Source organism: Saimiri boliviensis, chromosome 6, assembly GCF_048565385.1.
Source record: "Saimiri boliviensis isolate mSaiBol1 chromosome 6, mSaiBol1.pri, whole genome shotgun sequence".
NCBI classification, from domain to species: domain Eukaryota; kingdom Metazoa; phylum Chordata; class Mammalia; order Primates; family Cebidae; genus Saimiri; species Saimiri boliviensis.
This window is the reverse complement of record NC_133454.1, coordinates 11,786,040-11,800,711: the sequence shown is the minus strand read 5'-3', so window position 1 is coordinate 11,800,711 and position 14,672 is coordinate 11,786,040.

The window sequence follows — 14,672 nt, the reverse complement described above, 5'->3', positions numbered from 1 at the left end:
ATATATTTTGGATATTAACCTCTTATTAGATCTATGGTTTGCAAATGCTTTTTCCTGTTCCATCAGTTGCCTTTTCATTTAGGTGATTACTTCCTTTGCTGTGCAGAACTTTTTAGTTTCATGTAGTACCGGGTCTCTATTTCATATCACCAAGACTGCTGTCAAAAACCTTTTCTCTCTTTACTTCTAGGAATTTTACAGTTTCATGTTGTGTTTAAGTCTCTAATTCATTTTAGATTTTTTTTAATGTGTGTGATAGGGGTTCAATTAAAATTATTTTTTTATTTTTTTTGCATGTGGGTAACCAAATGCCATTAGTTTTTATCTTTTCTTTCTTTCTTCTTTTTTTTCTTAAAGAAACTATACCCATTATGCATTCTTGGCACTGTAGTAGAGGATAAATTGACCATAAATGTATGGATTTATTTCTGGGCTCTCTATTCTATTCCACTGATTTAGGTGTTTGTTTTTATGACAATATCATACTGTTTTCATTACTATAGCTTTGTAATGGGATATAAAGTCAAGCGGTGTGATGCTTCCAGCTTGATTCTTTCTTCTTGAGGTTGTTTCAGGGTCTTTTGTGGTTCCATGTGAATTTTATGATTATTTTTTCTATTTCTGTAAAAATTGCCATTGGAGTTTTCATAAGGATGACATTGAATCTGTAGATTGCTTTGGGTAGTGTGAACATTTTAACAATTTTAATTTTTCCAATCCATGAACGTGGAATGTCTTTCTATTTGTGTCTTTTGAAAAATTTCTTTTGGTAATGTTTTAAGGATACAGCTCTTTCATTTCTTAATTTTCTAATTATTTCCTTACTGTCATTGTTGCTAATTTACATGAGCTTGTTTCTTGGTTTTCCTTTTGGGAAGTTTGTTGTTAGTATATAGAAATATCACTGATTTTTTAATGTTAATTCTGTATCCTGTAATTTTATTTAAAGTTAGTTATAATAGTGTTTTATAAAGTCTTTAGGGATTTCCAGGTATATGATTATGTCATCTGCAGAGAGATGATTTTTCTTTTTCCCTTTCTGTTTGGATGCTTATTTCTCCTTCTTGCCTGATTGCTCTGGCTAGGACTTCAAGTATTAGGCTGAATAGCTGTGATGAGAGTTGGCGTTCTGCCTCTTCATAGATCTTAGAGAAAAAGCTTTCAGTTTTTCCCTGTTGATTATGATGTTAGCTGTGCCTCTTTCATCTATGTTATTTGTTGTGCTGAGGAAAGTTTGTTTTATATCTGTTTTGTTAATAGTTTTTATCATAAAGTTGAATTTGGTCCAGTATTTTTTCTTGCATCTCTTGAGATTGTCATGTAGTTTATTCTTCTGTTAACTTAGTATATCACATTGATTTGTTACTATATTTTGAACTGTATCAGGAATAAAATCTGCTCAGTCATGATGTATGAGTCTTTTAATTCTTTTGCTTTTTTAAAGATTTTCACATTTATGGTCATTGGGAATATTGGCCTGCAGTTTTCTTATTTTGTATTTTCTGGCTTTAGAATCAGTGTTAGCCTCATAAAATGAGTTTGGGAGTATCGTCTCTTCTATTTTTTGTTCAAGAGTTAAATAAGGGTTTGTATTCTTTGAATATTTGGTTGAATTCACTCACGAAGTCTTCTGGTCCTCGGCTTTTCCTTTTTGGGAAGTTTTTTTTTTTTTTTTCCCTCATTCAGTCTCCTTATTTGTTGTTTGTCTGCTCTGACTTTCTATTACTTCTTAGTTCAGCATTAGTAGGTGATGTATTTCTTGGAATTTACTTATTTCTTTTAGTTTATCAAATTTGTTAGTGTATTATTATTCATTGTAGTTGTTTATTCTTTTTATTTCTGTGGCATCAATTTTAAAGTCTCTTTTCATTTCTGTTTTTATAATTTGAGCCTTCTTACTTTTTTCGTTAGTCTAGCTAAGAGTTTGTTAATTTTGTTTATTTTTTGATAAACCAATTCTGTTATATTATTTTTTCTATTGTTTCTTATTCTATATTTTATTTCTTTCTGCCCTGCTCATGATTATTTTCTTCCTTCTCTTGCCTTTGGGTTGAGATTGTTCCTTCAGTTATAAAGTTAGATTGTTTAGTTAAGATATTTCATTTTTAATGTAGGCATTTAACACAACAGATTTCCCTCTTAGTATGTGGCTTTTGCTGAATTTCATAAGTTTAAGTACATTTTATTTTCATTTTTGTTTGTCTCAGGATATTTAAAAAATTCCCCATTTGATTTTCTTTTACCCAGTGGTTGTTCAAATGCTGTGGTTTAATTTCCATATATTTGAGCATTTTCCAGTTACGGTTTTGTTATTTCTTATTTCATTTCACTGTGATCTGAGAAGACACTTAGTATGGTTTATATCTTTTAAAACTTGTTGACTTGTTTTGTGACTTAACATATGACCTATTTAGGATAATGTCCTTTGCGTGCTTGAGAATAATTTGCATTCTGCTGCTGTTGGGGAAGAAGGTCTGTGTATCTCTGTTAGGTCCCTTTGGCATAATTTTGTTTAAATTAGCTGTTTTCTTATTTTAATTCTGCCTAGATGTTTTATCTATTATTGAAAGTGAGTATTGAAATCTCTTACTATATTGTCCATTTCTCTCTTCAGCTCTGTTCATGTTTGCTTAATATTTATGTGCTCTAATGCTGAATGCCTATATATTTATAATTGTCATACCTTCCTGTTGAATTAAAGTTTTGATCATTACATGAAACCTTCTTTGTCTTGTGACATTTTTTGACTTAAAGTCTATTTTCTCTGATATAGGTATAGCCACCCTGATCTTTTTGTTACCATTTGCATGAACTATCTTTTCCCAGCTATTTACTTTTAGTCTATGTATGTCCTTATATCTACTGTTAGTTTCATGTATGTTGCATATTGCTGGATATTGTATTTTTATTCATTTTGATTGAAAGTTCATTTACATTTAAAGTGTATTTTAGTAGAGTTGGGGTTTCGCCATGTTGGCCAGGCTGATCTTGAACTCCTGACCTCAGGTGATCCACCTGCCTTGGTCTCCCAAAGTTCTGGGATTACAGGAGTGGCTCACTCCTGGCCTATTCCTTATTCTTTTAATCCCTCTGTGACTTGGCAATCTTTCCAATTCATTTTTATTTCATTATGTGTTTATAATGTGCCTTCTCTTTTTTGAAACCGTGCAAAACTTGTCAGCTTAATAAATATCATTTTAATAGACATTTAAAAACCATGTATTTGGTAAGTTATCTGTGATTCTGAATAATACATGCTTAGGCCTTTCTCCATTTCTTTGAGTAGCTGTTAATTTAAATTATATTATATGAAATAGTAATGATAAATTACTCAGTTGGTCATGAGATAACCAAATGAGGAATTCATAAAACCCAGTGTACAGTGTGTTTAGAGTACTGAATAGATGTTATATTATAATATAAAAAAGGAAATTTTAAATAGGATTTCAGGGAAAATATTCTAATACTAAAATCATGCCATGAAATACCATCCCACGGGAAGTATGAAAACTTCAGTTATTCAATACCAGCCTGGAAACAGCATTAAAAATCTACCCCTGGGAGTCATTTTATACAGTGGTTGAGTTGACTAGGAGCCTGATAGGCCCCTACCATGTCTACTTTGTGTGACTTAAGTAAAATGGCAACTTTTACATAGTATTTGCCATTGGAAAGTAAAATTTAAAAACAATGTGACTAGTGCAGGTAACATGATTCTTTTAATAAAATACAGTCAGATTTTACTAGTCTATTAGGTAGTAAGAGTAATGACTTTCAAAGAATTTTGAAAATAAAAAGTGTTATAAAGTGTTGTCAGTCTCTAATACATATTTTTATTCATGCATATTACTTCTCTGGGAAAATAATTTTGTAAAATAAAAGGTGGGAAAGAAAGAGGGTTAATAATGAAAATGAAAAAAATAAGAGGGAAAGCAGAAAACAGCTGCTAAGCCCTTTAAATGGCATCAGGCTTTAATAGGACCAGTTCTATCTTTACTAACATTAAAATTTAAAAAATCCAGATGTTTCTGTTTCAAATGTGTTAAAGCAGTAAAATTACTCTCTTTTTAAAATGAATACTGGTAGCATTGTAATTTTGAATATCACATGTAATAAATATTTCATTGGTTGAACTTTTAATATCTGCTTCATAATATTTCAGTTTTTATCACTGAAAATAAGCAAACGTCTGAAATGATGTAAACTACAACTTTAAAAGTTAATAGTAGTTTAAACTTAATAATAGTTTAATCTACTTTAATCAAATATGGAAATATATATTTAATCAACATATATTTCCATGACATTTGTTGTACTATATTTCTTAAAAACTAGAAGTACAATGTACTTTAAAAACAAAACCCCGCAAAATGTCTACATTTGCGCATTTTTATGATTCACTTGAGTCATCTAAATATGATTTTAGCTAAAAATAGCTCAGAACATGGAATCATTCTGTTCGTTTACATTCATTACTATGTAAGACAACAAAGTTAATTTAGTTATTAGTCTGTTCCAGGCTCTTTTTATTTAATTATCACAAAAACTGAGATGGGCACTTTATTATCTCAATTTTGTTCAAGTTAGGAAGGTGCCTTAGTTCATTTGTGTTGCTGTAGAGGAATACCTGAGGCTGAGTAATTTATAAAGGAAAGAGAATTATTTGGCTCAGCGTTCTGCAGGCTGTACAAAAACATGGTGCCAGCATCTGTTTCTGGCCTCCTGTTGCTTCCATTCATGGAAGAAGATGGAGGAGAGCCAGTGTATGGAGGGATCACGTGGCACGATAGGAAATAAGAAAGAGTGGGTAGGGAGGTGCCAGGCTCTTTCAAACAACAAGTTCTCAAAGGAACTAATAGTGATAACTCACTCAAATCCCCCCACCCAACACAAGAGATGGCATTGATGTACTCATGAAGGATCCTCCCCCACATCTCAAACAACTCCCATTAGGCTTCCAACTGCATTATTAATAGAATCATATGCCAACATGAAATCTGAAGGGATGGACATCCAAACTATAGCACAAGATGAGACATAAAACAGTCAATTAACTTGCCAAAGTTATCCTAGTAAGATGCAAAGACATAATTGAAAACTAGGAATCCTGAATCCAGAGCTCATTTTCTTAATTATGAATGGCCAAAGCATTTTAAATGTGTTAATTCTATTGTATCTGGGATATATAGAATTAACACAACAGAATGGTAGTATATTTTGTGGTGATTTGTATAATTACTTGGAGAACACTTTCAGGTGGAATGGGTTAATATTATCTTTTCAGTAAGGTGTAAGTTCTATTGTAGCCATAGTTTAGTCTTTCTTTTATTCCAAAGTACCTAGGGCAATGTAATTATTTAATACTGTAAATACCTAATACAAGTATGTTGAATAAATTCTTTATTATACAATATCATTACCTGATACTGTGAATACCTAATAGATGTTGAATAAATTGTGCATTGAAATTTCTCAGTAAAATTTGCTCAAAGAAAAGAAGGGGGAGCAGTGTTTGAGAGCTAATTTTATTTTGTGGAGGATAGTTTTAAAAAATTGATGAACTTTTAATTTTGTGATATTTGAATATTGACATGCAGAGGGAAAAATAATCGCTATAATAATAATGATAATCACAGTAACATACACTCTTTACCTGTTTTCTCCCAATGTGATACCATCTTATAAACTACAGAAAAAAATCATAATAAAGAAATTGACACTGATCCAATCTGCTCATATTTAGATTTCCCAGTTTTAGATGTATACATTTGTGTATGTGTATTTAGTTTTATTCAATACATGTATAGGTTTATGTCACTACCATCACAGTCACTATAAAATAGTTTTATCACTGCAAGGGTTTCTATTGCACTTTTAGAACCAGACCCATTTTCTTCCACTCCACCCTACTTCTTTAACCTCTAACAACACTTATCAGTTCTCCATCTCTATAATTTTGCCATTTGGAATGTTATGTGGGTAGAATAGTATAGTATATCACCTTTTAGGATTGGCATAAAAAAACTGAGTATAATCCCTGGAAGCACATCAAATTTATTGCATATATTAATACTTAATTCCTTTTTATTACTGAATAGTATTCCATGGTATGAATGTGCCACTGTGTGTTTAACCTTTCATTTACTAAAGGTCATCTGAGTTTTTTCAGTATCTAGCCATTAGAAATAAAGCTGGTAGGAACATTTGCCTGTAGATTTTACATGAGCATAACTATTATTTATTTGGGATAAATGTCCAGGATTGCAACTGCTAGGCCATATGGTAACCACATATTTTCTAAGAAATTGCCAAACTGAGATTGGGCATGGTGCCTCATGTCTGTAATCCCAGCACTTTGGGAGGCCGAGGCAGGAGGATTACATCAGGCCAGGAGTTTGAAACCAGCCTGGGCAACATATCTAGGACCTGTCTCTACAAAAATAAAAATAAAAAAGTTAGCTGGACATGGCGGAATGCATCTGTAGTCCCAGCTACTCAGGAGGATTGCTTGAGCCCAGGAAGCTGAGAGTGCAGTGAAATATGATGGAATCACTGCCCTCCAGCCTGGGAAACAGAGTGAGATTCTGTGCCTAAGGACAAAATGGGGAAAAAAAACCTGCCAAACAAATTCACAATGACTATTCTGTTTTGCATTTCTACCAGCAAGATATAAAGGATCTAGTGTCTCTGCATCCTTGCCAGTGTTCTCAGCAGGAGTGAAAGTATATTAAAGAGTTTTAGAGCAGAAATAAAAGGAAGTAAAGTATACTTGGAAGAGGGCCAAGGGGGTGACTTGAGAGATTTAAGTGCATGCTTTGACTTGGAGTTTCATACACTGGCATGCTTCCAGAGAGCTGCAGTTCTTCTCCCCCAATACTTCCCTTGTGGTGGATTGTCCACATGCACAGTGGCCTACCAGCACTTGGGAGGGGCGCCATGTGCATTGTGTTTACTGAAGTTGCATGCATGCTCACTTAAGGCCTTTTCCTGTTATATGTTCCTAGAGGAAGGTCATAAACCAGTTAAACTCTGCCATTTTGCTTCTTGGTGTACATGCTTGAACCCACTTGCCCAAATCCTGAGATCTTATCAGGAAGCTGCTGATCACCAGTTTCAGGTTTTTTCTACCCTTTAGGAGATTGCCTTTTCCTGTGCTAACTGCAACCAATTCTTATTTTAGAGAGATAGTTCAACTATCGCCTATCACCTGATGACTGCCTGACTTCCCTGGTAGGGTGGGGAACCCTCTCTTGTCCTGCTCTTTTCTGACTACCTACCTATTCTAACATTTCCTACTCAAGTGTCCAAGACCTCAATTCTATGAAAAAATGAGTGAGAGTTATTCTGTAACTGCTTCTTGCTGACAGAGTGGGAGTGATGGTTGTTTTGTGGGTCTCTTGTATCCCTCTGACGGTAAGTGCAGGATAACTCTTGAATATTGAGAGGATGATATCTCTCACTGAGAATCATCTGGAGCTTAGTGGCCCATCTCTCTTGTTTCTTCTGAGCTGCAGCCAGAGTTCACCTATATAAGAGGAATAAGTAGGCTTAGTCTAAATTGCAGACAAAAATTTAGAAACAACTAATGACTAGAATTTAATAACAGGCATACGTTAATTCTTGAAACCTATTTTTTTCTCTTTATTCCTGACTTTTATTAAAAACAAATCATGATAGGATTGATTTATTTGTAAAATAAGTTTTAGTCTTAATATACTTGGCCTGATTATTTGCATAAAGCACAACAAGAATAATTATTTGCTACATAGGCTCTGTTGAAAATTGGCTTTGATGAAACTTTGTTCTATAAGACATCTCAGATAAGACTTTTTATAGCCTTAAGCCCACACATAGGTATGCACCATCAAATGCCTGTGCAAGTCAGGCAAATTCCTCTCCTTTTGCATTCCCAAGATAACTTGCGGCTCCTGAGCCTGTCAGAAGTGACTTTTTATACTTACTACAAATCAGGAATCCTGCACAAGGACTGTGTAGACAAGGCATGAGGCCAGTTTACCCAAGGGGATTTTATTAGCTCTATAGGTCAGTTTTGATTCCTTAAAGCAGCGGTCTTTCACCTTTTTGGCACCAAGGACCAGTTTTTGGAAGACAATTCTTCCATGGACCAGATTAAGGGGGATGATTTTGGGATAATTCAAGCACATTATATTTATTGTATACTTTATTTCTATTATTATTATGATGTATAATGAAATAATTATACAGCTCACCATAATGTAGAATCAGTGGTATACTTGATCTTGTTTTTTCACAACTGGATGGTTCCATCTGGGGGTGATGGGAAACAGTGACAGATCATCAGGCATTAGATTCTAATAAAGGGTGTGCAATCTAGCTCCCTTGCATGTGCAGTTAACAATACAATTTACACTCCTATGAGAATCTAATGCTGCCAGTGATCTGACAGGAGGCAGAACTTAGGTGAAGATGTGACTTATGGGGAGTGGCTGTAAATACAGATGAAGTTTTTCTTGCTTGCCCATTGCTCATATCCTGCTGTGCAACCCAGTTCCTAACAGGCCATGGATTGGTACTGGTCCATGACCCAGGGATTGGGCACCCCTGTCTTAAAAAGAAAGCATGCAATCCCAGTTAAAGCCTTGAGAAAATAACCGTTTTTTGTAATTGTGTCCTTTTGCAAAAGAATGCAGATTCTTATTACGCATGTGCTGATAACTATATTGCCATAAGTTAAAAATACTCACAAATAGTTTCCAAACTTTGGAGAAATCTGCTAGAGAGAAATGTGCTCCAAATGTTGCCTGTAGGAATGTACCTCACACAAATTTTAAAAACTGTACCTATCTCAAAAGAAAAGTTTTCTTGACTCTGAAAAACAAAGAATCAGTAAAATTTTCATCACAACATCAAAAAAGATTACTTTGGTCTTTGATTAAGTCAGTCTATGCAATTAATTCCTGTTTTGCTTGATGAGTTTTGGAACTTGAGAGTTTCGGAATTTTCTCTCCATTTTAATGTCATAGTCTCCAAAGTTATCTGAAACCTGCATTCCAAAGCACCTTTTAGAGTCCTATAGCTGATTATAAAACCATTTTTTAAAGAGGAACAAAACAAGAGAATAGATGACACAAAGTCTTAGGGTGGCCACAGTCAAAACCACAATAGATAAGGAAATTTGGTTACCTTTGTGGCACACAATAATTTTACATAAGAATTATAATTATTACTTATAATGTACACTAAGTCATAACAGAATTACAGGAGTTTTACACAATTCTGGAACACATACCAACAATATATCTGTACAAATATAGTTCAAAGGAAGCCAAATTTTACCTCTGTATTAGTTTACTATTGATGTTAAACCCATTTATTAATAAAATCTTATAGACAAATTTATCCAATCTTAATCAGTTTGACCATAAAGTAAAGTTCTCCTAAATCTTTTGTAATTTTTTTTTTATAATTTATTTTTGGTTAAAGAGAAGATTCATACTCTAATACAACTCTTTTTTGCTTTTATTCCAATGTTCAATTTGTAGATAAACTGAATAATACCCCTTTGATTTTAGCTAATATATTCACACATAGAAGTCCTTTTTTTTTTTTTTTTAAGACATTTATTCTCTGCAGCAGGAAATCATGAGTTTTGGGAACCCAGCATAGAAATGACGGGCCATGGCCTGGGGTCCTTGTCACCCACATTTGTCTCTCATCTCCCTGGTCCTCTCAAGCAGCACAGGACAGTGCCAAGCAAACCTACTTATCCTTTCCTATCCTTTCCCAGAAACCTGACAGTGATGCAGAGCATAGCACACTTGTCCCTTTTTAGATTGTTCCCCTACTTCCTCTCCCCAATTCCTGGCAGCAGAAAATACAGAAGATCTTTTGAATCTTGCCTATTTTGGAAAGCCACACCATCACCACATAAGTTTCAAAAAATAAATTTAATGAAAACATTGTGTTCATTGGGTTGACACTTGATCTCCACTTCAGGAGTTCTGTAAGCATGCTGTTGAAAACCACCATCATGGCCAGGTATGGTGTCTCATGTCTGTAATCTCAGCACTTTGAGAGGCTGAGGTAGTTGCATTCCTTGAGGTCAGTCAGGAGTTTGAGATCACCTTGAGCAACATGATGAAATCCTGTCTCTAGTAAAAATACAAAAATTAACCAGGTATAGTAGCATGCACTTGCAGTCCCAGCTACTTGAGAGGCTGAGGCAGGAGAATCACATGAACCCAGAAGGCAGAAATTGTGGTGAGCTGAGATCATGTTACTGCACTCCAGCCTGGGTGACAAAGTGTGACTCTGTCTCAAAAAAGAAACACACAACAACAATAACAAAACAGTGGCACGTCCTTAGGATACTCTTTCAACTGGTTACTCATCCTCTGAATCACTTTAGTAGTGCCTTTGTAACAATGTTTTGGTTAATGCTCTGATGTCCTTGTAAGATATAACTTAGTGCATTTTTGTATTATTTAACAAGTTTTCATTGGATACCTACTACATGCTAATATTTGAAGTAAAAATAAATGTAATAATTGATCCTTGCCCTGGAATCATTTATTATCTAGCTTAGGAAACAAGATATTCACGTTAAATTGGTAATAGTAGTTAACGCTTATCAGATTCTTAACATTTTTTAGTTTTTATTCTAAGTTCTTTACATAAGTTAAATCATGTAATCATACACAAAACTTTGAAAGGCAGGTACTGACATATTTCCATTTTTTATAGAGGAAGTTACTAAATCACAGAAAATTTAAATAACTTGCCCAAGATTCCACAAATGATAAGGGGTACCACAGAAACTAGTCAATGTGATTAAGTAGCCTCGGCCTTTAACTCTTACTTAATATTGCTTCTTCCAGAAGGAGGTAATATCGTCAGGTTGGTTGTTCAGGGTCAAGCTTTAAGTCACATTATTTTAAAAGTTCCATTTTTATCATTTTATTAAATCCATTTGCCAATACAATCAGTACGTCAACACAACCATTTTTGGTCATTATATACTCAGAGAAATTATTTGCCATTATAATGCCATATTTGATGACATATTTAGGAAAACCTTTTTCTACTTAAATATCTTCAACTTTATCTTAGGACACTTTCTGAATAATTGCCCTAGATTGGATTGCAAAGAGAGTTGCATTTAAAGTAGAGATTTCATTTCCTGACTGTTCATGTAGACACACAAAAAAATGAAGAAAATAATGTATTGTGGTCAAATAAGCATACTAGAGTTGGAAATGGTTTGGATTATAATGATGTATTCTAAAGGATGTTTCTATAGGTAAGGCAATTTTAATTGTTGTTACTTTCAACATTCCTGAATTACTCTAGTCAGGAATGAGTGAAATTCTTTCTCCCAGCAACTTCAATAATAATAACAGGACTTAACTTTGGTGTGAAAAAATTTTTCAGTAAATGTATTTTACTTATTGTGTCTAAATTTTCTAAATAAGTTTAACCTTTTTTCAGTTATGGCTCAGTAATTTTGGCTTTTTTGATTATTTTTATTATACTTCAAGTTCTGGGTTACATGTGCAGAATGTGCAGGTTTGTTACATAGGAATACATGTGTCGTGTTTTGCTGCACTCACCTACATTAAGTATTTCTGCACACATATTTCTCCCCTTACCCCTCACCCCGACAGGCCTATGGTGTGTGATGTGCCCATATGTTCTCATTGTTAAACTCCCATTTGTGAGTGAGAATATGCAGTGCTTCGTTTTCTGCTCCTGTGTTAGTCCCTGTGTTAATTTGCTGAGAATGATGGTTTCTATCTTGATCCATGTCCTTTGCTCACTTTTTGATGGGGTTGTTTTTTTCTTGTTAATTTGTTTAAGTTTATTATAGATTCTGGATATTAGTTCTTTGTCAGATGAATAGATTGCAAAACGTTTTTCCCATTCTGTAGGTTGTCTGTTCACTCTGACGATAGTTTCTTTTGCTGTGCAGAAGCTCTTTAGTTTCATTAGATCCCATTTGTCAATTTGGCTTTCGTTGCAGTTGCTTTTGGTGTTTTAGTCATAAAGTCTTTGCCCATGCCTATGTCCTGAATGATATTGCTTAGGTTTTCTTCTATGGTTTTTATGGTTTTAGGACTTTTAAATCTTTAATCCATCTGGAGTTAATTTTTATCTATGGTGTTAGAAAGGGGTCCAGTTTCAGCTTTCTGCATATGGCTTGCCCGTTTTCCTAACACTGTTTATTAAATAGGGAATCCTTTCCCCATTGCTTGTTTTTGTCAGGTTTGTCAAAGATCAGATGGTTGTAGATGTGTGGTGTTATTTCTGAGGCCTCTGTTCTGTTCCATTGGTCTATGTATATGTGTTGGTACCAGTACCATGCTGTTTTGCTTACAGTAACCTTGTAGTATAGTTTGAAGTCAGGTTTTCAAAAAGAATGCTTCCACTTTTGCCCATTCAGTGTGATATCAGCTGTGGGTTTGTCATAAATAGCACTTATTATTTTGAGATAAGTTCCATCAGTACCTAGTTTATTGTGTGCTTGTATAAAGATGTGTTGAATTTTATTGAAGGCCTTCTCTGCATCTATTGAAATAATCATGGTTTTTGTCATTGCTTCTGTTTATGTGATGGATTATGTTTATTGGCTTGTGTATGTTGAACCAGCCTTGCATTTCAGGGATGAAGCCGAGGCAATCAAGGTGGATAAGCTTCTTAATGTGCTGCTGGATTCAATTTGCCGGTATTTTATTGAGGGTTTATGTATCGATGTTCATCAAGGATATTGGCCTGAAATTTTCTGTTTTTGTGTATCTGCCAGGTTTTGGTATCCCGATGATGCTGGCCTCATAAAATCAGTTAGGGAGCTTTGTCTATTGTTTGCAATAGTTTTGGAAGAAATGGTACCAGCTCTTTTTCGTACCCCTGGTAGAATTCGATTGTGAATCCATCTGGTCCTGGTCTTTTTTTTGGTTGGTAGGCTATTAATTACTGCCTCAATTTTAGAACTTGTTATTGGTCTCTTCAGGGATTTGCCTTCTTCCTGCTTTAGTCTTGGAGGGGTGTATGTGTCCAGGAACTTTTCCATTTCTTCTAGATTTTCTAGTTTATTTGCAGAGAGGTATGTGTAGTGTTCTCCAGTGGTAGTTTGTATTTCTGTGGGATCAGTGGTGATCTCCGATTTATCATTTTTTAATTATATTCATTTGATTCTTCTCTCTTTTCTTCTCTATTATTCTGGCTAGTGGTCTATTTTGTTAATCTTTTCAATAAACCATTTCCTGGATTCACTGATTTTTCTGAAGGGGTTTTTGCGTGTCTTCAGTTCTGCTCTGAACTTAGTTACTTCTTGTCTTCTGCCAGCTTTTGAATTTGTTTGCTATTGCTTCTCTAGTTCTTTTAATTGTAATCTTAGGGTGTTGATTTCAGATCCCACTTTCTCCTGTGGGCATGTAGTGCTATAAATTTCCCTCTAAACAGTGCTTTAGCTGTGTCCCAGAGATTGTGATACATTGTGTGTTCTCATTTGTTTCAAATAACTTATTTATTTCTGCCTCAATTTCATTATTTACCAGTAGTTATTCAGAAGCAGGTCATTCAGTTTACATGCAGTTGTGCAGTGTTGAGTGAGTTTCTTAATTGTCAATTCTAATTTGATTGCACTGTGGTCTGAGAGACTGTTATGATTTCCGTTCTTCTGCATTTGCTGAGGAGCAGTTTACATGTGGTCAATTTTAGAATAAGTGCTGTGTGTTCCTGATAAGAATGTATATTCTGTTTTCTCTCTTTTAGTTTTGCTTGTTCCAGAGCTGAGTCCTGGATATCCTTGTCAATTTTCTGTCTCTCAGTCTGTCTAATATTGACAGTGGGGTGTTAAGTCTCCCACTACTATTGTGTGGGAGTCTAGGTCTCCTTGTAGGTCTCTAAGAACTGGATTTATGAATCTTGGTGTTCCTGTTTTGGGTGCGTATATATTTGAGACAGCTCTTCCTGTTGCATTGATCCTTTTACCATTATGTAATGCCCATCTTTGTCTTTTTTGATTTTTGTTGGTTTAAAGTCTATTTCTTTGTAAGAGACTAGGGTTGCAACCCCTGGATTTTTTTTTTTTTTTTTTTTTTTTTTTTTTTTTTTTTTTTGCTTTCCATTTGCTTGGTAAATATTCCTCCATCCCTTTATTTTGAGCCTGTATGTGTCTTTGCACATGAGATGGGTCTCCTGAATACAGCACACTGATGGGTCTTGACTCTATCCAATTTGCCAGTTTGTGACTTTTAATCTTGGCATTTATCCTGTTTTTATTTAAAGTTAATATTATTATGTGTGAATTTGATCCTGTCATTATGATGCTGGCTGGTTGTTTTGCCCATTACTTGATGTAGTTTCTTTACAGTGTTGACTGTCTTTATATTTTTGTTTGTTTTTGCAGTGACTAGTACTGATTTTTCCTTTCCATATTTAGTGCTTCCTTCAGGAGCTCTTGTGAGGCAGGCTTTTTATTTCTCCAAGTCTAAGTCACTTAATTGGCAGCATATCATATTTCAGCAATTGTTTGTCTCTATAACAATTAAAGCTATAGAGTCCAAATGCTTATAAAGTAATGTCTTAATAACTCTAATAAAAATTATATGATGTTACTGATTTTTGTGTCCCTTTCCCTGTTACTGTAACAGTGAAAGTATACAATATGATGTTTTTGGTTATAATTCTCA